Raw genomic sequence first — 26,419 nt, 5'->3', positions numbered from 1 at the left:
CAACCCAAACAAAACTGCGAGGAGGAAAAGAGTGGGAAGTAGGCTCTGTCTCATGCACTATGCCTCACACTGGTTAACTAGGGTTACCATACGTCCGGATTTTCACAGATATGTCCGGCTTTTTGGTCCTCAAATTCCAGTCTGGGGGGAATTGCCAAAAAGCTGAACATGTCCGGGAAAATGCCGGCATCCCTGCCCCAGTCCCCTGCTTACCTGAGCGGCTCCGGCAGGCTGCGAGCTGCAGGCAGATTCCCGCTGCGGCGGCGGCGGCTGCTGCTGCTCCCCCCCAGACACCTTAGCTCTGTGTAGCTGAAGAGCCGAGCTGCCCGAGTGCTACTGGCTTCACGGTTTGACGGGCAGCCCCCAGACCTCCAGACCCTGCGCCCCCAGCCGGGCGCTTCTCCTCCCAGGCTCTGGCTGCGCTGGGGAAGCGCCCGGCCGGGAGCGCAGCGGGTCTGGAGGTCTAGGGGCTGCCCAGCAAACTGTGAAGCCAGTAGCGCTCAGGCAGCTGTTTCGCGTGGCTGGGAGGGAGGAGGGGGAATGCGGGGCGCTCAGGGAAGGGGGCGGAGTTGGGGTGGGGACTTTGGTAAAGGGGCGGAGTTGGGGCGGGGGCAAGAAGGGGCGGGGTCAGGGCCCTGTGGAGTGTCCTCTTTTTTTAAAACCTTAAATATAGTAACCCTAGGTTAACCAGACCCAAAAGTACAGCTGGAAAGAGGCTAGGCTCTTTTAAAAGAAGAGTCTCTTTGAACCCGAACTGACCATAATTCGTTGATGGTAAGACTGAAGATTAAAAACACAACACATGAGCATTCGTGCCCACTGAGGCCCCGATTTAACAGAGCAGTGCTTAAATCCATCCCTATTCAACAAAACATTTAAGCACATGCTTAAGTGTCATTCAAGGAAATTGGACAGAAGCCTGTGCTTAAGTGGAGATGGTTTGGGATCATGAATAGGGATGATTTAGGGATCACTTTCCACACTATCCTTCCGCCATCCATCCAACAGCAGCAGATGGCAGAGTGGGACGCCTTTAAGAACAAACAACACCTAGCTGTTATATAGTGCTTTTCAGGAGTAGATCTCAAACCACTTTGCAGTCTTGAATGTATTTATCCTCACAATACCCCACTCGAGGTAGGGAAGAGTGATTCTTCCCATTTTACAGATACAGAACTGAGGCCCAGAAAGGTTAAGTGACTTACCCACCGCCACACAGGATGTCTGAGGCAGAACAGGGAACTGAACCCATATCTCCCAACTCCTAGGCCAGTTTTCTAACCATTTAAGAATCATTCTTCTTAAAAAACTAGAGCCTAAAATTTGAAGATTCACTTCTCAGTGCTGCTTACCACTGTTGGCCCACCCTCCACCAGTCCAATGGCTGTTTATCAAACAGTTTGTTTTGATAAAAGAATGAATTGAAGTGTCTTCCTGCTTTTGTGCTAGGGTGCATTTCCTGGGAGCAGCTGAAGGAGGGTGAGAGTTACCAGATGAGAAAGAGTGGGTACTAAGGATAGGGATAAAGAGGTATGGTTGTATACAGGGTTGAATTAAAAGGGAGCAGATGGGTAGGGGGAGTGCAGTTCTCCTTCCTCTACTTAAGGCAGAGGGATAGCTCCTCGCATGGGTTGTGCAGGCTGGTGGGAGACAGAGGAGAGTGTGAATCTTAATAGTGGACCAAGGAGATTTCTTATTTTTTTTGCAAGAGCTTCATCATCGGAGCAGAACAGTTTATCCAATGTGGCAATGGACAGGGTTCCTTTATCTTTGCTGGACCCTGATTTTACTCCTGGGTCTTCATGTATGGATATAAGGGATAGCTCTAGCTGCTCAGTCTCAGGGACAGAAGGGTAAGAGGGGACAGCAAACAGAATTCACATTTAAAAAATACTTTCCATTTTGAATGATCCAGATACACTGATATATTTGAAAACTCATGGTGATCGGGGGAGGTCCCAGATGACTGGAAAAAGGCTAATGTAGTGCCCATCTTTAAAAAAGGGAAGAAGGAGGATCCGGGGAACTACAGGCCAGTCAGCCTCACCTCAGTCCCTGGAAAAATCACGGAGCAGGTCCTCAAGGAATCAATTCTGATGCACTTAGAGGAGAGGAAAGTGATCAGGAACAGTCAGCATGGATTCACCAAGGGCAAGTCATGCCTGACTAACCTAATTACCTTCTGTGATGAGATAACTGGCTCTGTGGATGAGAGGAAAGCAGTGGATGTGTTATTCCTTGACTTTAGCAAAGCTTTTGATACAGTCTCCCACAGTATTCTTGCTAGCAAGTTAAAGAAGTATGGTCTGGATGAATGGACTATAAGGTGGATAGAAAGCTGGCTAGATCGTCGAGCTCAACGGGTAGTGATCAATGGCTCCATGTATAGTTGGCAGCCGGTACCAAGCAGAGTGCCCCAAGGGTCGGTCCTGGGTCCGGTTTTGTTCAACATCTTCATTAAAGATCTGGAGGATGGCGTGGACTGCACCCTCAGCAAGTTTGCAGATGACACTAAACTGGGAGGAGTGGTAGATACGCTGGAAGGTAGGGATAGGATACAGAGGGACAAATTAGATGATTGGACCAAAAGAAATCTGATGAGGTTCAACAAGGACAAGTGCAGAATCCTTCACTTAGGATGGAAGAATCCCATGCACTGCTACAGACTAGGGACCAAGTGGCTAGGCAGCAGTTCTGCAGAAAAGGACCTAGGGGTTATAGTGGATGAGAAGCTGGATATGAGTCGACAGTGTGCCCTTGTTGCTAAGAAGGCTAGTGGCATTTTGGGCTGTATAAGTAGGGGCATTGCCAGCAGATCGAGGGATGTGATCATTCCCCTCTATTCGGCATTGGTGAGGCCTCATCTGGAGTACTGTATCCAGTTTTGGGCCCCACATTACAAGAAGGATGTGGAAAAACTGGAAAGAGTCCAGCAGAGGGCAACAAAAATGATTAGGGGGCTGGAGCACATGATTTATGAGGAGAGGCTGAGGGAACTGGGATTGTTTAGTCTGCAGAAGAGAAGAGTGAGAGGGGATTTGATAGCTGCTTTCACCTACCTGAAAGGGGCTTCCAAAGAGGATGGAGCTAAACTGTTCTCAGTGGTACCAGATGACAGAACAAGGAGTAATGGTCTCAAGTTGCAGTGGGGGAGGTTTAGGTTGGATATTAGGAAACACTTTTTCACTAGGAGGGTGGTGAAGCACTAGAATGGGTTACCTAGGGAGGTGGTGGAATCTCCTTCCTTAGAGGTTGAAATTGGGGTTGAAATTTAGGTGTATTCTTATTTCACCAGAACTGGTTTTCCTATCCCTGCATGAAGTGCTCACAGTATATCTTGGCAGCTACACTACCTCTCAACCTTCTCTGTTCTGTTTTGGTGCAAAACAGCTTTAAAGTCTGTTATAAATAGTTCCCCTACCATGCAGATCTTGCAAATGCCTTAAATCTCTAAAGACTATAGGCTGAAAGTAGGAACTGGATATTTTATTTGGCTACTGCATTGGTATATTTGGGATAAAGAGAAGGAAAGATATAAATATAGATGGCATATGTTCTGAATAGGATAATGTATGCGAGAGAATACTATTTGCTTTTGGTTTTGTGTCTCTAACATATTTACTTTCAGAGTTGTTGTTTTCTTTTAAATTCCCAACTCCAACTTGTAGGTGGGTCTGTGGGAGGAAAATCAAGAGGGAATAGGAGATAAACAAGAAAAAAAGGATCTCAGCACTCTATGCTATGTTAAAAGTAACCTAAACATGGCAAAAAACAAAAACAATACCAAAAAAAAAAAAAAAAACTATTCAGAAGCTATGATAATGGCTGTCTGGGGCTGGTGTTTTGCTAACTGCAGATGAATAAGTTGATTTATTTGTTCATCACTTAAGCAAAAATACCATAAATGCTCCCAAATTCTCCTAAGAAGTTTTCCTGAAAAGCACTAAACTTTGCTCATTTTTCTGTTTTTTAAGTCATATCTTGTCTGCACTTGGACACATGGATTTAACCCCTCTACCCACCAAAACCTCATTTAGAAATAATGTTGTCCATGCCTGTATGTAACATTATTTGTTCATTTAGCATCTTCCCTTATTTTTTATTACTAGTGGCATTTGGGTGAAACTCAGATTTTTGGTTGTTTTTCCAATATTTGCAGGTTACATTCCTGCTAACACATGAGGAAGCCTCTTTAGAAATAGGATCAACCTGTTAATCCAAAGAAGTACAATTCAAGGTTCACAGCAAATCAGGCTAGTTCTATCTTATTTAAGGTAGCCCATTGGGAGGATGGGTAGGCACGGTTCTCATGTTCTCCAGGGCCCACACAAGGGATCTATGGATTTTGGAGACCATACATAGAGACCAGGCGGGACCAGAGGAGCCATGGGGGATGCATGTCATTGTGTCAGTGCTACAGAAATTGGGAGACAGCGTAATCTAAGTGCTGGACTGGTAATCAGAAGACCTGGGTTCTAGTTCTGGTTCTGCCATTAGCCTGCTGTATAACCTTGTACAAGCTGCTTTGCCTGTCTTCTCCCTCTTGCACATTGTCTGTCTTGTTTATTTAGACTTTTAGAGTGTTTGTTACAGTGTGATCCTCATCTCTGTTGGGGGTCTCTAATAATTCTCTGGCTATTAGGTTTTTGGCAGAATCACCTAGCATGGTTCCAAAGGGAAGCTATGGCCCAGGGGAGAGTTGGCAAGGGGCAAACTAAGGGCCAGGTCAGCTGCAGACATCTGCATGTACTGAACCAGTCTCCCACAAGTGCCAGCTGTGGGAATGGGCCTCATAGTGAGAGTGGGAGTGGGGGGGTCAATCACCCTACCTCCACCTCCAATGGAACAATATAAGATGGATGATAGCATTCTTCTCATGTTTGTTAGGCTAGAAGATTTAAGCCTCTGAGAAGATCTTACAGAACATTGGTCTTCTATATTTATTTTATCGGGATCGCTTCTGACCCATAGTAGCAAGAGAGGTGAATTTCTGAATGGTTCTAGCTGGGCATTACTATTTTTTCCTATTGATATATAAACATGTTGATAATTCTATCACTATTATAGCAGGTATGATTAACAGTTAATATAGGTGTGTTGGTTTGATTTGGGTTTGATTCTCCCCTCCCTGTGCTCTAACTTCATTGGCTTTGATGGACCTGGCTCCTGATTTACCCCAGAGTCAGTGCAAGGAGAATCAGCACTCCTCCCCCCCCCCCCACACACACCTCTGTTCATATGCTGCTGACTCTCCAACTGATCAAGCCTATGTGATGAAATTTTCTGTACTTGGTTCCAGTCCACTGATGAATTTTACTTATTTTATAACTTTAATAAAATGCTTGTGACAAGTTTTGAGCACAGGAGAGTTACCTTTCTCCTGTAAAAAAAAACAAAAACGTACCCACAGTTTTTCAGCAGGGCTAGCTGAATAGCTTCACAGCAAGGAACCTAGAAGTGCTACTAGCAATGCTGGGGAAGTCTGTAAAAGTCTCAGAATGAATAAGTACATAGCAAAGAGTTTACAAATGGCACATTTACTGTACAAGCTGAATAGCTCCCCTTTTAAGTTTTCTTTTCCTGTGATGTATTCCTCCACAATCTTTCTCCCCCCCCTTTTTTTAAAAAAAGCCCCAAACCTAGGAAATTAAATGCCAAAGACTGTGTTAATTGAACACTGATAGTGCAGAGTTTAACACATGCAAAAATCAGACTCATACTTTGTATACAGTTCTATTTATAAATGGTTTCTAAAGGGTTCATATATGACTATGAGGTTTTTTTAAAATGTTACAGACATGAACAGTATGTGTAACAGATGGCTGAAAGCACAACAGTGGAAGGTATCATAGATGGCAATAAGACATGGATATAAGCAACATTTTGAGCTGTTGGATTCAAACAATTCAACCATTATTAACTATTTACTAACCCTTAAAAGTATTATAAATAAATTTTTAATAGAAAACATTCTCCCAACCAAAAAATAATAATAATAATAATAATTAATGGAAATATCCCATCTCCTAGAACCAGAAGGGACCTTGACAGGTCATCAAGTCCAGTCCAGCCCCCTGCCTTCACTAGCAGGACCAAGTACTTATTTTGCCCCAGATCCCCAAGTGGCCCCCTCAAGGATTGAACTCACAACCCTGGGTTTAGCAGGCCAATGCTCAAACCACTGAGCTATCCCTCCTGGAGTTGTATCAAAAAATGTGATACAACTCCAACATCAAAGTTAACCTGGCCATGATGCACCACAGGTAATGTTTACTATCCCTGTTTTCTGGTTAAATGTGTAGTATCATATGTTCTTAAGTTGTAAAATATACAGTATGTAATATACCTAATGTTCAATGAGGCTGCACTAACGTTACTGAAGTAACTCTCCCTTTTCCTTTTCCCAGCTTGTTCATTTAAATGGCACAACCTTAATGCTTCAGTAGCATATTTTTATATTTAAGTGATATTAAGTTTGAAAAGTGACCATCAATAATGCACTAGAAAAGATTTTTTAAAAATTTCAAAAGATAATGGGCCAGATTTTCAGTGGCTGTAAATCATGTTACTCCACTGACTTCAGGGGAGATAGGCTGTGTTTTCAGAGTTGGCAACAGTGTTTCAAATTTCATCAACATTTTTAATGAAACATTTTCACACTTATTCCCCTCCCCACATTTTTGGACCAGCTCTGTCTGTTTTCCTGAAGACACCTCATTCGGTGAAAGGGTTCAGAATCCTAGTCAGATTCTGAGAGTTGAAAACCCTATTATGTGAAATCACTGACTTTTCCCACTAGAGAAGAGGATAGGTACATAAATCAAGCTGTAAATAAAGAACTGTGGGAACCTCAGGACTACTGTTTTAAAACCATGATATCAGGGGAAAAGTCTGGGGAAAACAAGATATCGGTGATATAAGAGAACATACCAATAAGCCGTACTGATCTTCTCCTCCAAAACAATTAATTGATGGACACGTGCCCCTATACATTGAGAAGTCCCCAGGTGTCAAAACAGAGTGCCTTTGAGTGCAGCTGTACCCTCAGTATACCTGAACAAACACCCAGGTGCTTTGACAATAAGCCTGATTTTTCAGCGTCATCTTTACATCACCAGATGTCATGCTTTGTCCCAGCATTGCAGTTCTTTCATCTTGCCAGAGACCTTTACAAAGGCTTGATTAAGAAAAATGCTATGGTTACATGAGAAGCAAATCTTTATTGTATGTCTGGGGTGTATAATTGATATTACTTACCCCAAGGGGCATTTCTTGCAGACCAAAATGTAATCAGGTGCAGGGCAATGAAAAACCATGATAGGAGGTTTTTTTTTTTTACATATCAGCGCAGCAAGGAACATAACCTGGAAGGTCCCATTGGCCATTAAAAACTGTTCTTACTTCAACTAGGTCATGTTAGGTCAGCATGGCTGCATATATTACTGTCTTCTGTATTATAAGTAGACATTAACTTACTATCAGGACAGCTGTAGCCTACAGGAGACAAGAACTTCATGCTAACAAGGCCATGCTTTGCAGTACCAGAACGGAGAAAGTGGGATTGTGTTGTACAGAATTGCATAGAGGGAAAAAAGTTCATCCAAACCATTGGCAAACTGTTCAGAAACTGAATTCACTTTGCAATGTCCTTTAGCATGGGAGCTTAAGTTTAGTGACAGCTGAAGAAACACAGGGTAAAGAAGCCCACTGTTTCAGCAAAAGGAAGAGAAGAGGCCCATGACTACTTCTTTTGCACTGCACTGACCTTCCAGATCCCTAGCTAGATCCATTCCAGAACAGACATGTTTTCAATCTGGTCAGAACCTTATTGCCACCCAAATTAATCAGGTTTTTCCAGATTTCTGATTTTCACCAACATCAATAGAGTTCTGACCATAGTGGAGGAGGGAGAGGCCCAGCTGGGTATACAGCTCAGCCTACATAAGCAACAACATACAAGACCTTTTAGTCCATATGCATTTGGTAACTCAGGTGAGAACAGTACAATTTTTCTCTGGCCTTAAAAGGAAATTATATCAGATTAAAGGGCTTGATCTAAAACCCATTGAAGCCAATGGAAAGACTGCTATTGACTCTCCATTGCACTGTAATAGACTAAGAACAACCAACGGACATGATTCTACAACCCTTACACTTGACTTAGTGGAACTTATTCACATGATTACTCCCACTGAATCCAATGGAACTAAGTCATGAACAAAGGCTGAAGAAATGGACCTTAAATGACTCTAGTTCATCTCTGCAGACATGTCAAAACCCCAAAAGCCCCCTTGATAAGAATTCTTTCAATTGTAAACAGAATATTATTAGAGTTATTCTTCATGTCAGATACCATGCATCACCCATCCTGTCAGCAGTATCTGAATGATCATTATCTCTCCCTCAAATCCTGATCAAATATCCCTGCTATAATCTTAACTAGTTCAGAGAGCTATTCAAATGGGGCTTCATCCTGTACATGAATAATAAAAAGATTAATAGTGGAATTTGGAAATGCTTGACAGAAAAAAAATAACTATTCTTAGTGAAATTGTATTTATTTACACCCCAGGCCTGCACAGATTTATGAATGTACTTAACTTAAACACATTGTGAGTAGTCCTATTGACTTTAGTTAAACTACGCACAGTGCATTAAGTTAAGCATATGTGTATGTTTTTCCAAAATTAGGACCTTAATTTGGAAGGCAAGGCATGTATGTGATGGGGGAGATTAAAAAACCAGCAATGCACTTAAGATTGGTGAGCAAAGCTCCACCAGGTAAAAACAGCTGTAATCCTTCAGATTTAGGTTTTAAAAAGGGAACGTTATACCCCATAAATTGTCATGCTTTTTGGCTACTTCCAATTGTGGTGGTGGTGGTGGGGGGGGATCAGCCAGTTATAAGACAGGATACTAGGCAACCTATCTCTCATTTTATTTATAATGCACTTGCTATCACAGCCCCTTTGGAGCCATCCGTTCTTGAGGCGTTTTATAATCATTTCAAAGGTTTCCAAAAATCAGTAGCATGAGTCACAATTTACTGGTTTTAGCATTTTATTGTGTCATATGTGGTTTTGTTTCAGCATATACATCTCTTGTGATGAGAAACTCAAGTTTAATATTCTACTACACACGGAAAATAAAAGCAAACCACTTATTAATTAAAGCCTGTGTCACTCAGTTTAAGTGTGGCTTTAAGAGTTATAAACACCATTCTACATAGGTTTATAACTCTGCCATAAATATTTGCTGGAGGCTGACTTTTTTATGTAATCTCTTAGCCCAAGAATTTTTTTTAAATCACTGAAGAGATTAGCTTGCCTTTTCTGAGTAAACAGTGTCATTTAAAGTGAGAGCTCAACAAGCCTCAGAAGTCTCAATTCTCATAGACTTTGTGAAGAGAAACCTGTGGGGTTGGTTTGCAAATACTGGCAGTGCTCCAGCTCAAGTATAACGTGGAGGTATAAATTCAATTTACTGATATGCCTAGAAAGAACTCACCATTCTTCCCTAGCCATTTGAACCAATGATATTCTCCATAACCCATACTATAGGATTTGCCTTCCCCAGTTTCCCTCCTTATGTTGGGCTTCTTGGTCGGAGGTATCTAACCCAAAACTCTAGTAGAGCTGTGCAGGAACCAGATTTTCCATTTCACAGGAAGTTCTGTGATTACAAAAAAAAAAAAAAAATCTGTTCCAAAGCAGAACAGAAAATTGTGAAACTTAATGAAAAACAAAACTTTGCAAATAAATTGTTTCGGGTGAAGCAAAATGTTTCATATCAATAATACATTTTGTTCTCATTTTGACCTTAAGTTTGCCTTAAACTAAAAAAATTGAAATACAGTCATTTTGAAATTAAAAAAATCAAAGACTTGCATTCTGAAAACGTGAAAGTGGAATATTTTGACCTTAACAGAATACTACATTCTGATTTTTTTTAAACTACATTTCATCAAAATTAACATTTCCATGAAAAACTTCAATGTCTATGAAACATTTTCTGACAGAAAAATGTTGTATTGGAAAATGTTTAACTAGCTCTACTTTCTAGAGGATCTCCCGGGGATAATCCATTCTTATGTGTTTATTTGATTCAGAAACTATTGTTCATTAAAAATTCCAGTTGTTCCTAACATTTAGTATTGGCTACCTTATGGAATGCGTCTTCAAGAGAAGTACTAGGCACTTTCAGGTGAATAGCTGAGGGAATTTTAACGATCATTGTATTCAATCAATTTGTTAATAAGATGATGCTATAACGTAAGTGATATAAAAACAGGGCCTGAATGTGCAATCAAGACCTGCCTGTGGACTTCTCCCTCCTACATGGAAAGGGAGGGACAACTGTCTCTACAACAGCATTCTCACTTTTTTCCTGGACCTTATGAAGGGGAGAAAAGCAGGAAGGAGGTGGGTCAGAGAAGGGATAGCCTGGTTGAGGTGAACATACATACCCTCCTCCCCAACCAGCCCTGTGGAGATTACCCAGAAAGGCTAACAATGTCAGACCGTATTACCTTTCCATAGCTGGTAGCCCTCCATAAAAGTAGCTTTGGAGGGGAAGCTACAGGTTGTTTGGAGCTTTTCCACTGGTATATTGGTGCAGCCACTGGACAGCTAGAGCCTGCATGCAGGTATGGACTTTCCCCTGGATGGCCCTGTTCTTGTACAAATCATACAGGATCTGTGGGGTCTCCGGGATGGCCCAATGGCCACTTCAACAGAAAGGAAAATGCTGTCCCCCATGGAACAACTGGAAAGAAAATTCTGCAAGGGTAGGCTTGTGGCGTTATCTTCATAGTAACTAAGCTCAGTAGGTATTAGGAATCGTTCACCACAGCAAGCTTTATGGTCTGAATCTCAAATCCCTAAAGTCTGGGCATATTCAGATCCAGGGTTTTAACTCAAGACCCCTAATAATTATATTTGGGCATTTGATAAAGTAGTATACTATTAACACTTTGGCCTGAGTTCCTTTCCTTTTAAGATCTCAAAGCATGGCACAAACATTATTGAATAAGGACTTGCAGGTTACTCACCTACCTACCTGAGGAGTATCATAATGTATTACAGATAGGCTGAGTGACTTTCCCAGAATCACACAGCAAATCCTTAACTGAGTCAGGAACTGACCCCAGCCGTCCTTAAGTATAACCATTCCTAGCTCTAAAAGCGTGACAACACTACCTTTAGTATTGGTACCCTCCCCCACACCCAAAACTTGTACTTCTGCAAGTGCCATGAAATATTTTCAGAGCAGCAGACAATTGCTCATGGGATATGGTTTTATTTTAATTTTTGTCTTGAAACTTTAAAAAAATAAATATTACGGGAATTCAAAAAATAAGTGAAATACCACTTAATATAAAAAAAGTTCAGTAATGTGCAAAAGAAAATTTGGACCACTGCTTTGGCCTTAATTCAACACATTGTGATTGCATGTGGGAGGGAAGGAGGTACAAGGAGATAATTTAAGTCAGTGGTTCATTTTAGTGTTTCAGATTCTATTTAACTTACACATACAGGGGGATTGATAATTTTCTTTTGCAGTTGATAGCTATTAATAATTTAACTCCTGTGCCCTTTTAAAGCAATGCAGTGATTTTTGTTTGTCATTCAATAGAGTACCTGATATTGGAATATGCTTGTAACGGGGAACCAATTGATTCTGTACTATGTAATTGCAAAGGACAAGTTCTCTTCCCAGCACATGGACAAGTAAATGGGATGGGCAGGTCTCAAGGGGCCAAAAGGAGAATGCCCAGGGTGCAGAGAAGCATGAAGCTGCTCCATATGTATAACAGCAGACCCAGAGCTTCCTGCAGATAGGGATCCAGTAGCTCACTCTCTCCTCCAGCATTGTTCCCCCACACCACACCTGAATTTGGTGGAGCAGAGTGTCCTCACAGAACGCAGCTCCCTGCAACCTATCCCCCTTCACAGCAGAATCCCACTGTATTTCACCAGCTCTTTCTTAGGCATCAGGGTTTGGCTCAAAGCAAATAACACCTTTTTTCTTAATTCTTCAGCATACAGGATTTACACAGTAATTATTTTTACACCCAATCTGCAGAACAGCTCTGTAATCTCCAGTCAGTAGAAACATGTAATTAGTAATTATGCAAGAACATTGTGTTTATTAAGTGAAATTACTATATAAAGAAATAACCTAAGAGAGGAGCATTTAGTTTTATGAAGCACCTTTCATGCTCAAGGGATCTCAAAGTACAAACAAATTAAGCACAAAATGGATCAATTAAAAGTATGTTTAACATCCCATTTCTAAGAACGTATCTAGGAGTAGTAGGTGTGTTAGTGAGTGGTGATCAGTTACTTAACATAGAGCAGGAGCTGAATCTGAAAAGGTTTCCTTTTCAGTTTGGCTAAGTAACCACTTATCCAAATTAACTGACTTAGTTCAACGAAAGTAGACTGGCACTATCAGGAGAACAGGAAAAGATATGAGAATTCTCATGGAAAATTGAATCTCACATCAAAGGCCCTGACATTGTCAACATTTAAGCATGTGTGTAATTCTACACACCTGAACAGTCCCACTGAAAAAGGACCATGCTCCACCTGGAGTGTAAATCTGCTGAGACATAATACAAGGATGAGGATTAAATGTAACAGGTAGCCACCATTCACAGGTCTCGGTTTCATGTTGTCAAACATCATGCATATGACTGAGCACAGAACAATACATCCTCCTTTTTATAGCCGAATAAAGTTTGTTACATTAGTCAGGATGCTGTGCACATGGCATCGTGGTAAGCATGATTATCATAAGGAAATTTCACCTCTCTTTGTCTCTCCACACCTGACCCTGTTTCCCTCTTTGCCCCTACCCTGCCCTCTTTACCCCTATTCCGTCCATTTAGCTGATCCCCTACTAATTAAATCCAACTGTGCAGGTATTCACTCACCATTAGAATACCTCCTTCTGGCTGGGCATGGTGTAGCGCCTCTCTCCCTACCAGTTGCTCTAGCATAGTGGCAGTCATTCACCCTGGCAATTCAGCCCTCTGGCCAAGACACGGTTTAGTCCACTCCTTCTGGGGTAATGGAATTCAACAAATTAACCTCACCAAGAGGTCTTCAGCCCCAAGTCTGAGCCCTGTGGTCCTCACACCCCTTCTCTCAAAGCTCTCGGCTGGTCCGTTTCCCCTTCCCCAAGGCTTCACGCCACCTTCTCCAGGGGCTGGTAGGGGAACCCAGTCCCCTCCCACTACACCAGGTTCCAGCTCAGGGACCTCATAACCAGCAGCTATGGTCTGCTCTAGCCCACTCTTTGTTGCAGTTTCTCTGGGCTTCTACCTACCCAGCCTGTCTCAGACCTTCTCTTCTGCAACTTTTCCAGCTTCACTCTTGTTTCAGGGCCAGAACTCACAGGGCTCGCCCCTGGAATCCCCTAACAAAATCCCAGCATAAAATTATAAACAAAAACACAATTTCACCCTCCATGGGCTTGACCTTACTTCCCTCCCTCCCAGGGCTCTTTCCCTGTAAGTCCAGTTCCTGCCCTTTTGCCTGGACTTCCCACTAGAACCTGCTCTGCAGGCTGTTCTATACCAATAGTGGCCACTTTCCAGCCTCCCCTACTCAGCTAAGGATACAGGGCTTGATCTCTCGGATTTCCTTCTCATTAACCCTAGAAGTGACTGCAGTCAGAGAGAGAGAGAGAGAAAGTGTGTGCGTGTGTCTGTCTGTCTGCAGTCCTCTTTTGCGCTAAACTTCCTGCCATTCAGCCCTTCCCTAGCTGGGCTTTATCTCTAAACCTGGTTTTCTCCTCCCCCCTCTCCCTATGCCACCAGGTAGCACAACTGGCCTTTCATGGTCATGTTAACTCTTTTTGCGCCTGTGAGGTATTCACCTCATCACACCAACTCAAAAAAATAAATAATGAAACTACCATTACATTTGATGCCATCTCATTGTTCACTCTGCTTGTGTGTTTATACCCCTTCCCCCAAACTGGGTCTGTCTGGTCTATGTCAGCTGTAAGCTCTTAAGGGCAGGGCTGGCACTTCCATTTAGGCGACCTAGGCAGTTGCCTAGGGTGCCAGGATTTGGGGGAGCAGCATTTTGCCACCCTTGGCGGCAATTCAGCGGTGGGGGGTCCTTCCGCGCTCCGGGTCTTCGGCGGCAATTCTGCAGCGGGTCCTTCACTCGCTCCGGGACCTACCGCCGAAGTGCTCCGAAGACTGGGAGTGCGGAAGGGACCCCCCCATCACAGAATTGCCGACGACGACCGGGAGCGCAGAAGGACCCCCGCCTAGGGCGCCAAAAACCCTGGCGCCGCTCCTGCTTAAGGGCAGTCTGTCAGCTACTCTGTGTTTGTACAGGGCCTAGCACACTGGGGCCCCATACTTGTTTGACCTTTAGGCATCACTATAACAAACATAATTAATAATAATAATATTTTCCATCCCTTTTCTTTTCAGGAGATTATGTGCCAGAGTAAAGTAAATGCAGGCCCATTAGGAAGGGTTTGGCCTTCCCCTGCTTTTAGAACAGGAGCAGCAAGAGAAGGTTTGGCTCCTGCTAACATTTGGTCTGCACCAATTCACCATCTGTAGTAAAAGTTTCTAATGAACTAGTCGCTCCACAACAATTGTTGGCTAGTGAAGCTGCTGCTGTATGTAGCAGGAGGAGCATGGCAGCATGCTGCTAACTAGGTGTTATCTGACAAAGAGCTCTTCCTTGTAGTTTTAGCTGATTTGCTATTCCGTGGAAGAGACAAGGGACCTGGTTCTCAATTATGCTAAAGCTGCTTTGGGCCACTTTGGCAACATAAGGCCCTTAACATGGACATAAAGAGTCCCCTGAGAATATCGCTTCTGCAGGGAAGTTTCCCTGGCTGGTGTGAAATTGGTTTAAGGGTTTCACACAAGCACTGCTCCCAGCCCCCAAAGTACAGTGGCGGTGTGTGTGTGAGACATACACTATACTATGGTGTGAGACATACACTATACTATGGCTATTCTCTCCTTTTCAGGGCCCAAAGAGGTTGGTGATAAACAGACTATAAATTAACTTACACCAGCATGGGCCCCTGCCTGGCCTCAGAATACAGGAAGCATAAAGTTGGCTGAAAGTTTCCATTGCCTCTACCTCCTCAGCTGCCTGTCCCAGGTGCTAGAGTTTTGAATGCAGAGCCTGGATCTTTTAGAGTGTTTTCTATTGAACAAAAAGAACCGTCTGTAAAAATAGGTAATTTAAAAAAAAATTCTCCACAGAAATTGGGTAGAAATTTGTAATTTTTGTATTTTTTTTTTCAGACCTGGGGATAAGGCTGTGAATAGCATACAAATCCTTTCCTTTCTGGGGTACTGGTTTGAATTCCTCCTACTCAGTAGAGGAGGTCATCTGTCTTTATTGCTAACATTTGATCTGCATCAATTCACTGTCATTTATAAGCACAAAAAGCCTCTAATCAATTGGTAGTGCAGCGCCCAGCTGAAAAATGCTGTATATACTATAGTGAAACTGCTACCTGTTCAGAATCAAAATATGCTATTGTGCTTCCTTCTAGCTGCAGGTATCAGCTAGCCCCTCCTCATGAGTTAGTCAATTTGATTTTGACCTTTAGAAGACTGGGATTTTGAATAGAAAAAGAGAATTTATTGGCAGGCACTTTATTGTTCATCTGCAGCTCTTGGAAAATGTAACCTTCTGCCCTGGACCAGCGGAAGCTATCAGAGGTTTGCATGCAATGGTCAATTTCTTTTCTTGGTTCTTGTATATTTAATATATTCTTGACAGGGGAAAAACCATGCTGCATGACACACAAATTCACTATCAAATAGGGGTGAGCACAAGAAGTAAGACACTCAGACACCTTGCTGTGCAGATTTTGTGACATGGTTGTTAGGGGGAAAAACTCCGCAGCTCTAGAGCTCATTTCACAGGCAGACATCAATTACTATGATACACATGGACACCAGAGTCATCAGTGAGGACAGAACCCAGCACCTCATACTTTGTAGTTACTGTAGAATAATGACTACTGTGAATGGTGGTAGTGGTGACCGAAAATAGTGACCTATATAAATGGCACTTAGCAGATGCAGTTCCCTATGTATCTGTGCATCTAATTTGATTAATTCCCAAGGAATTAATCAAACTAGATGCACAAATTGAATTTAATAATGACCCAAGAGTTCTTATGTGTCTTTGGGATGTAGCTAATTCCCAAGGAATTAATCAAACTAGATGCACAAATACATAGGGGACTGTTCCCCCCCCCCCTCCCCGCTTACCAATTGTGTTAACCTGACAGACCCAACTGGGTTAGGCCTTTTCCTCTGGGAACCTGTGGCAGTGGCTGATTAAAATGACTCAAAAACAGCTTCTTCTAAACAAAGCATTATTAATTCACCCACAGGTATGTAGCATGTAGAGTAACAGGATAAAACAAAACAAGAAAATATTGGCTTGAAAGCTTTAGTAAGTTCTTTTCAACCCAGCTACCTCCATCTCTGGGTTGGGAGAAGCAGATTGCCCTTCTGCAGCATGTTCTCTCTCTCTCTCTTTCTGTCCTTGCATCCCTGTCTGTTCTCATGGACTCTCCAGCCTTTTCTTCCCTAGGCCAGCATCTTTAAGGATTTATTATCCCCTAGGCTTAAGTCTGGGGAAAGTAAACTTGTGAGCCTAGTTGAAGCCAGGCAAGGGGCATTCCCCAATTAGTACCTTCTTCATTGTTTCCCCTAGGACTCTTGGTATTCTCAGAGCTGTACCTTAACTTTGCCTGTTGTTTCCTGTTGATTCTCCTTAACAGCCTCCTTTGATTTAACTCTATGCAGCCATCCAGGATAATATCACACAGGTAAATTGAGGTACATATGCTATTTATAAAAAATAATACAGGTATTTCCCTTATTTGTAGAGTTCTCCACCCTCTCCATGACAACAATGATTTGTTCGAGAACTGTTCCTGTTTGTAATCCAGCTGTGGAATGGAAGACATTGTACATGACTTATAGGTACCACTACCGGAAGGAATTTGTCAAATTTAGAAGTAACATTTTTAATAATGACCCAAGAGTTCTTATGTGTCTTTGGGATGTAGCTAAACCATAAGAAAGAGTGACATACATGTTTTTAAATGACTACTATAACAATCAATTTTCATGAGTTCTTCAAGGTTGAGAACAAATTAACCAATCAACCTCCACTTCAATCAACTCTTTGGTGATTAACGTGAGTAATTTACATGGCTGCATGAACACCACATACCAACTTGCTGTGTTTTTGCTGACTCAGAAGACTTCTGTGTTTGCATAATAGATCTAATAAAGACTGAAAACTACAGCTGTGGAAAGCTTCCTGATATGAAATATTTTGTGAAGGATGTTGTGATGATAATCATTCCACCCTCCTCATCTATATAACTCAAGTCTTCCCCTCCTCCCCCAGACATTCCCAATTACTGGTTAATATAGCCTAGAGTGTAGCTATTTAAAATAAAATAATAATAATAAAGTATTGGCAGCCTCTATCGTATTTAACTGTAAAAATATGATTAATCAAACTGTTCTATTCATTGCTGTTGAATTTCTTCAACAGAGAAAGCTGTTCTGAATATCTTAAATGCCCCCATGAGAAAAGCACTTCTAAAAGCAATGAGCGTCTCAAAAACCAGTCCATCCCCAGTGGCATAAATAGGTGAAACAGAAGAGCTGGAGATGCAACAACAACTAAGTGATATTAATTATATGTGCATCATCTTCTCTTAATTACTGAAACCCACATGTAACCTCAATTGTAAAATAACACAAAATGTGAGAATCTCCATTGTAACTGGATCTTCTGAGCCAAATCAAGAGGCACAAATGGCTTGGAATCCTGGGAACAAAGACAGGCGGTAAATATGGGGTGCTAAATAATAGACTAAATTCTATGAACACCTACAAGTACAGTGTTCATCAATGGAAGATGCAGATGCTCAGTACTCCATCTTGAGGGCTTTCCAGTAATAATAATAGCTACTGTCTTCTTCTCCAGAAAAAATAGCTGTGTTGCAGTATTCAACCAAACCAAAAAAATGATGAAGTCAAAGTTCTTCACCTTTGTCTCTAACATTTTAAAATATGTATTTGCAAAACTAAAATACTTATATGTATATTACTCATAAACTGGGATATTTTCTAAGATGAAAGAATTTGTTGGTGACGCTTACAAAATTATAAATATTTGTAACTATAGGAAAAGCTGACTCTTTGTGAGATAGCAGGAGGAAATTTAAAAACTGACCCCACACCCACTGAAGTCCATGATAAAGCTCCCATTGATTTCAACAGAGTAGGAAAAGCCCCTTGTACACATTGGAGCATATTCTGCTTTCAGTTACAGCTGTATATCCTCAAAGTAAATCAACTGAAGCCAATGGAATTACTGAGGACGTGCAGGGGTATAACTTAGGCCATAAGGGAAGGGTCTAGTCAGTGGATAGAGAACTGGACTAGGACTCTCATGATCTGGGTTCTTGTCCCAGTCCACTGGTCTGTTGGGCAAATCACTTCCTGCTCTTTGGCTCAGTTTCCCCATCTGCATAATGATATTAATCTCCTTTGTCAGGTGCTTTGAGATCTATTGATAGAAAGTGCTTTATAAAAGCTAGGCAATATAAATAGAGATGGTTGGGAATTTTTCAACAAAGCTCTTTTTTTGGTCAGACATCACCAACTAATTGAAACTGAAAATCTTCAGCAAATTTCTCGTTTAAATTTTTTAAAAAATGTTTCCAAATGGTGCAGCAAAAAAATCAGTTCTTTTTATTCTAAATTACATTTCATTTTGAAATTTAAGCTAAGTATAGTAAACAATTTAAATTAAAAAGGTGGACATTTAAATGAAATATTTAGAAAATGTTTAAACAAAACATTCTGTTTGTCGCAAACTGAAAAATATTTGGAATTGTTGGTTGGGTCACAGAGATCCCCTTGGGACTGCCACCTGATGTGCTGGGACTACGTCTGAGCCCATTTTCCCTGGCAGCTTGGGACTTTAGTACCTTGCCTTGTAGAGCCAGACACGCTAGCCTGCTACAAACACAGGCCCAGGTCTGAACCACATCCCCCAAAGGCTGCAGACTTAACTGAAATCAGCTTAAGAAGTGCTCCTGATTCCAACACCCAGATACCCTGTTCCCAATGGGATTGAAACCCCAAATAAATCCATTTTACTTTGTATAAAGCTTATACAGGGTAAACTCATAAATTGTTTGCCCTCTATAACACTGATAGAGAGATATGCACAGCTGTTTGCTCCCCCAGGAATTAATTACTTGATCTGGGTTAATTAATAAGTAAAAAGTGATTTTATTAAATATAAAAAGTAGGATTTAAGTGGTTACAAGTAATAACAGACAAAACGAAGTAAGTTACCAAGCAATATAAAATAAAACACACAAGTCTAAGCCTAACACAGTAAGAAACTAAATGCAGGTAAATCTCACCCTCAGAGATGTTCTAATAAGCTTCTTTTACAGACTAGACTTCCTCCTAGTCTGGGTACAGCATTCCCGCACACTCCTGTAGTTACTGTCCTTTGTTCCAATTTATTTCAGGCATCTCTTTGGGGTAGAGAGGCTATCTTCTGAGCCAGATGAAGACAAAATGGAGGGGTTTCCAGGGGCTTATATAGTCTCTCTCTTGTGAGTGGAAACCCCTCTTTTCTCCTGTGTAAAATCCCCTCAACAAGATGGCGTTTTGCAGTCACCCGGGCAAATCACATGTCTATGAATGATTCAGCTTTTTGCAGGCCGACTCCATTGTTTACATGTTAGTTTGAATGTTCCCAACCAAGCTTAGATGTGGATTGGCATCTCCCAAAGCTCACTGTTAGATAAGTACTACCAATTACTTGAATAACCCTTCACACTATGTTTACCAAATCTGTCTTTTCTTACGTGCTTCCTACAGCAAACACTTTAAATACAAACAGAGTCAACGCACATAACTTCAGATATAAAAATGATACATGCATACAAATAGGATGAATACATTCAGTAGAACATAAACTTTGCAAAGATATGTTACATGGCATATCTAGCATAAAACATATTCCAGGACATATTTGTAGGACTGTAGTCCTTGAAGGCCTGGGAGGAACAAACATATGCCTTTTTCTGCAGGTTACCCCGTCTTGGACATCCTGGGGTTCCTTACTTATGGGTTCCTGCTTGACTGGAGGCATCCCATGGGCCAAGGCTTATTGCATGAAGGTGAGCAGATCTTGTGAGGAGCCACACCCAGAAAGTTGATTCTTGAGGGGGCAGGAGGTTTTTGGGTTTGAGTGCTTTAGGTCAGCGTAATATTTGCCCTTACAGGACAAAGTGTTGACTTTAGCTATTTTTGATTCCTAGGGGATAGGAAATACAAAATCAAAGTGTGAAAAGAATAAGGCTCACTGAAGTTATAATGGTTGGAGGTCTTGTCCGTATGCAGATATCAAGGTTCTTATGAGCGGTGCACACCTGGACAGGGAATTAGGCCCCTTCTAATTAGTGGTGCCACTCTTTAAACATGGTTTTAATTGCCAGGAGTTCTTTGTCCAAACTTTTGTAATTTTGTTCCGGGGGGTGAGAGTTTCATGGAATAGAGGGTGCACAGATGTAGTAGCTGTTGAGCACTGGGCATCTGGGATAGCACCTCTCCAGTAGCCAAGTTGGACACGTCCGCTTCAGTGATGAAAGTGGGCAAGGCGTCAGGATGGACCAATATGGGACTGGTGGTAAATAAAACTTTTAATTGCTTGAAGGCTGCTGAGCTTTGGGAGACCAGAGGGACCTGGTGTTTTTGCAGAGCGGCTCAGTGAGAGGAGCAATCCATTCCAAGAACTTTGGGATGAACCACTCATAGAAGTTTGTGAACCTCTGGAGACGTAGTTTCCAAATGTTCTGCAGTGCCACCCACTCAAGGACTGTCTTTACCTTGCATGGATCTATTTTCATATCAGCCGGAGATAGCTCTATGGAGGGCTGATCAAAAGCACACTTTTCTAGCTTCCCATAGAGGCCACATAGGCATAGCCTCTTCATGACAGAACATACGTGCATGGTGTGTTGTTCAGCATTGTCAGAAAATATAACAATGCCATCAAGGTATGGGTCTAGAATGTCCCAAAGTCCATCATTGATAGAGTTCCTGGGTGCTATGTTAACATAAATGATAATAAAGTAATACATTTTCAAAATCTTAACATTTTTCTGATGATGAGAAAACCGTATTACACCCAGCTCTAATTATAAGTAACTTTACTCACCTGCCTAGGCCCACTAAAATCAATGGGAGCTGCTGGGTGCTCTGCACTTTTGAAAATCAGGCCAGTTACTGACAATCCTAACTGCAAATTTAGGAGCCTAACCTTAGGCTCCTAGCTTTGGAAACTTTGGACATAGTGTCTTTATTAGAGATTTTGTAATTTGAAAATGAGTATGCAGCAAAAACTTTAATACAATATAAATGTAGTAAGACTTACCCAACAGAATAATGCACACATGCCTGGACCAGTATTTTAGCACTTCCCCAGCAATGATGTAGGTTTTAAATTTTTCTTGCTTGTTGCCTAGGTGTCCTTTAATACAACAAGCCCAATTGTGTCCATTCAGAGTGGCAATACTCAATTTTGTCATTGGTTTTATGAATAAGATGCTTGTATAGGCCCATATCCATATAAAGATGCTTTTCTCAGCAGCTGTTACTATTATCTGAGATAAACTGCTAGGCCCTTATTCAACAGAAAATTTAAACACATTCTTAAATCCAACCTTTTCCAGCAAAGTACTTACTCACGTGCTTAACTGCTATTGACGTCACATGTATGCTTAAGTGTTTTGCTGAAATGGGTCAGCAAGTTTCAGCAAAATGGACATACTAGATAGTCAAGGTGCCTGTTTCTCAGTGCTCTTTAACAAGTAGCCTGCAAATGAAAATAAAATCAACGTATTTTGCAAAATAATGTTATATTTTACAGACAGATCCATCAAAGCAACCATTTTAATAACAGTCTTGTCTTCCTGCAGAGCTATAGGTCTAAGGGTTAATCTGGTTTACACTTAAATACATATGGATACAGGCGCAGATGATATCACAATATGTGGCATGCATTGCCACTATGAAACCCATGCTGCTAGGAAACAATGCAAGCATGCACGCATGCCCAGACAGATCTTTAAACATGGGGTTCTTAAAACCCACTTGGGACGAATATTACAGCATGAAAAATCAAAACACTGCATGAGTCTTTGCAAAACTGTCAATTGAAAAAAAAAAACCTGCCCTTTTTAGAAAGGAAACCAAAGGAAGACCTTCCTCAAAATCACTTTCTCTATTTTTTGTAAATGCATTTGTTCAGATTTTCCAGAATTATTGCTGACAGATTTAATTAGATTGACATGTTTGTAAATGTACATGATTTTCATAAACATGTGCATACTGCTGATTTAATAACTGTTCCCAACCTATCTGTGCAGCTCTAATAAAAAGAACTGTGTAGCAATTAACCATTACCCACCTATATATGCAAACACAAGTTACATACTGCAGCAAATTAGCAGGACAAATTGTTTATGCTATAATAAAGAGATCTGGGATATTGTGAATATCAGATTACATTAACACACTGCCTAATATACTTTAGGAAATTAAACCAAACATCATCCAACAGAAAAATATTATTGTAGTTTCTTTGTATGATATGCCTTCATTTACCATATGTTTTCCTATTTTATTGTTACATGGGATTTAACTTAAAATCAGTTTGAGGGAAAAAACATATGAAGTGGTAGAGAGATCTTATCTTGCTGTGTTTTCAGGGTCTTGAAAAAGATGATGCTTGAAGGATGTTTCTCTGTTTGATTTTAATGGAAAAGATCAAATCCCAGTTAATGTTCTAACGGAGACAACAATGGGAGATATGGGCAGGGGACAGAGAAAAGGTAACTGATGCACAAGGATAACTTCTCCAGCTATATGCTTTTCATTTAACCCTTCAGACACTGGCCACCTCTCAAGTGTACAGAACCCGGGAACGGTCTGTTTTAAGGATCAGCAAGGTGGTCTGCTGGGAGTGCCTGTTGTGAGATCCAGAAGTTTTCAGCAGCAGGAAACTGGGGGAGGTTGGGACTCTCCCCTGAAGCATTGCTTTACCATTGCCAGAAATAGTCTTTAGTCTTCAGCCTAGGTTGCTCATGAAACCTATCTCTCTGCAGTTGATTCTCGACTGGATTGTTCTATCAGGAACCAGGGTGCCGGAAATGGGAAGACCAGAGTACAGTCAGCAAGGGCTGTTGGAGAACACTAGCAGTGGGAGAGCAAGGAAACCATTTGAAAAGGAATGGGCTGAGGCATTTTCAAGAGGGCTATTAGAACAGCAGGACCAGATCTTTCATCGGGAGATGGTAATGGTATTACCTGGAAAATGACTGGGGCAACCTTGGGGACTGAACTGAAAGAAAGGAAGTGCTACAAATCTGTGGGAGAGATTACTCATCTGCAGAGTAATTGCTCTCAGGGTTAATCATTTAATACTCCATTTAAATCACATTTGAACCCGTTGCCTGTTTGTCTATGGTCTCTAACAGTCTGTACCTTACTGGATTATTCTGACATCTGTCTGACCCAAGCAACCTGTTATGGGCTTTAGTGAACAATGCTGTACATTTTCAAACCAGCCCTGAGCTAAGGAGCACTATAGAAGCGTGAAACAATCTGTGCCTTTCAGCAGCCTCATCTCATTAATCTTCCAGCTCTATAGCCTTACTAAAGCGCACATACTTAGGACTGCTTGTTCATTACAGCTCTAATAACAGTGGCATACATTAAAGCAGCCTGTCCAGGTGCAGGAAAAACAGTCTCTTTTAAAATACATTTACAAAGCAATAAATAAAAATGATCATAGTTTAGCTGCTTATTAAATTGTATTTGCTATTTTGAATTAAGGGCCGTCTTTGTATCCAGCCATTCACTTTATTCTCATTTACTGCCCACTTTTCTGTTCTTAGGAAAACAATATATTCTTTACTCTGGGGAACAAAATTGTAATGTAATTCTGATGTTAAAACCAGCACAGATTCTCCGTAGATTAAACTATTAGTTAGGGCTTCAGACAGCCTCCAATCCAAGTTCTACCTTGGCCCCCATGCTGGCGTGATTTAAACCTAATGGGATAAAAGTATCTTCAAGTGAATCATTCTCAGGGGCCAATCCTACAGTATTTACTCATGCAGGTAACCCTTACTGACATGAAGGGTCCCATCTAGGGCTGTTAATGAAAACTTTCCATCAAAACTGTTTTTCAATGGAAACTGGGTTTTCAACTAAATGGCATTTTCTTGAAAAGTGTCTGATTTCCATGGAAAATTTTGAGATTATATTTATATGTGTAAAAACAGAACACCAGAAAACTGATATATTACAGTTGAAAACCAAAATATTTCAATTCTGAAATGCGGCTATGGTGCCTCATGGGATTTAAAATTTGAATATATCATTCTCATTTCCCAGCTACGCTCCCCAGCTGGACTATGTCTGGATGTACTGCAGCTATGTGACTGCCATGACCCCTCACCCAGACAGATACCATGGTGTATAAGGGGAGATGTAGTCTGACCAGGGAGCCCAGCCTAAAGAGGAGAATGGGAGCAAGCCAAGTATCTGGGTGGGTGCAGAATGGCCCCAAAAGTTCAAGTCAGGCCCTATTGTGGCATATGTTTTTCTAGTTTATTAGCATTAATGGGCACTGTTAAAAAAATGTGGGGGGGGGACACATTGAGTCCTGTCCTGCACAAGGATGCTAGGGGATGTTAAGTAATTGCCCCCTTATTCACTTGTGCTGGTGTGCTATATCACGGCTTCCTACATGCTGGGATAGCAGATCCACAAAGTAATTTCATTCCACACTCATTCAGATAGGCATGAAAGAACAGCAGCGGGGGTAACTTTACTCCATCCTCTCTAATGCTCCCAAGGACATTAACCAGCACACTGGAGAGTATATGGTGTGACAGATAAAGACCTGGAGCAGTTTATGCCCTCCAGGAGCAGTGAGGAGACCAGAAGGTAGATTGTGACCCAAGGAGAGTCAATCTCCCTCACAGGCTGCAACAGCACAACAACATGGCACCCATACTCCAGGCTAGATTGCAAACTGACAATCTACCCTTTGGTGATTCAGTTCCGACAATAGCTAACGTAAACCACTTTGACTGAGAGTCTGAAAATGTCATGTAATCAGACTTTTCCCAGATATTTCTAATATTTCCTGATCTTAGCTGGCCTGGAATACCATAAGGAAAATGTGAGAACATTCCCCTCACATTCTTGGCGGCACTTCTGACAAAGAATCACAATGTTTATTAAAGGTAATTCCACTTCTCTAAACTCAGGAATGGCTTGAATTCAGTTTGGCTTGGCCAGGCCTAAACTACAGACCTATACTGGTAATAATAATGGAGATATGCCTATCTCATAAAACTGGAAGGGACCCTGAAAGGTCATCAAGTCCAGCCCCCTGCCTTCACTAGCAGGACCAAGTACTGATTTTTACCCCGGATCCTGAAGTGGCCCCTCAATGATTGAACTCACAACCCTGGTTTAGTAGGCCAATGTGCAAACCACTGAGCTATCCCTTCCCCCCCAGATAGTGAAAAATCCACCCCCTGAGTGATGTAATTATACTGACCTAACCTCCTGGGTAGACAGCACTATATCAGTGGGACGGCTTCTCCCACTAACATAGGAGAAGGAATGGTGTCCCTAGCCTCTGTTTGTCAGACGGTGGAGATGGATGGCAGGAGAGAGACCACTTGATCATTACCTGTTAGGTTCACTCCCTCTGGGGCACCTGGCATTGGCCACTGTTGGTAGACAGGATACTGGGCTGGATGGACTGACCCAATAGGGCCGTTTTTATAACTGCCGTCTCTCGAGGAAGTGGATTAACTCCGCTGATGGGAGAAGCTCTCCTGTCAGTGTAGGAGTGTCTTCACTAAAGCGCTACAGCTGGTGCAGCTGCACTGCTATAGCACTGTACGTGAAGACAAGCCCTTAAATTAGGAAAAAGTTCAGATTAATTATTATTATCTGAAGCAATAAACCCATTTCTGTTCATTAGTGTTTTTGTTTTTAATCTAAAGTTATAACAGGCATCAGTGAATCACAGGAAGCGACAGCCCATTCAGCAAGTGAGTCATGGTACCATACAGTAGGGTTACCATACGTACTCTTTTTCCCGGACATGTCCGGCTTTTCGGCACTCAAACCCCCGTCCGGGGGGAATTGCCAAAAAGCTGAACATGTCCGGGAAAATGCCGGAGAGGCACTTCCCCTCCCGCGGCGGCTCTGCTCCTCCCCTGACTCTTCGGCTCTGTTTAAGAGCCGGGCTGCCCGAGCACTACCGGCTTC

This window comes from Trachemys scripta, chromosome 7, assembly GCF_013100865.1.
Source record: "Trachemys scripta elegans isolate TJP31775 chromosome 7, CAS_Tse_1.0, whole genome shotgun sequence".
NCBI lineage: Eukaryota > Metazoa > Chordata > Testudines > Emydidae > Trachemys > Trachemys scripta.
The sequence above is the reverse complement of the archived record's forward strand: the minus strand, read 5'-3'. Positions refer to the sequence as shown.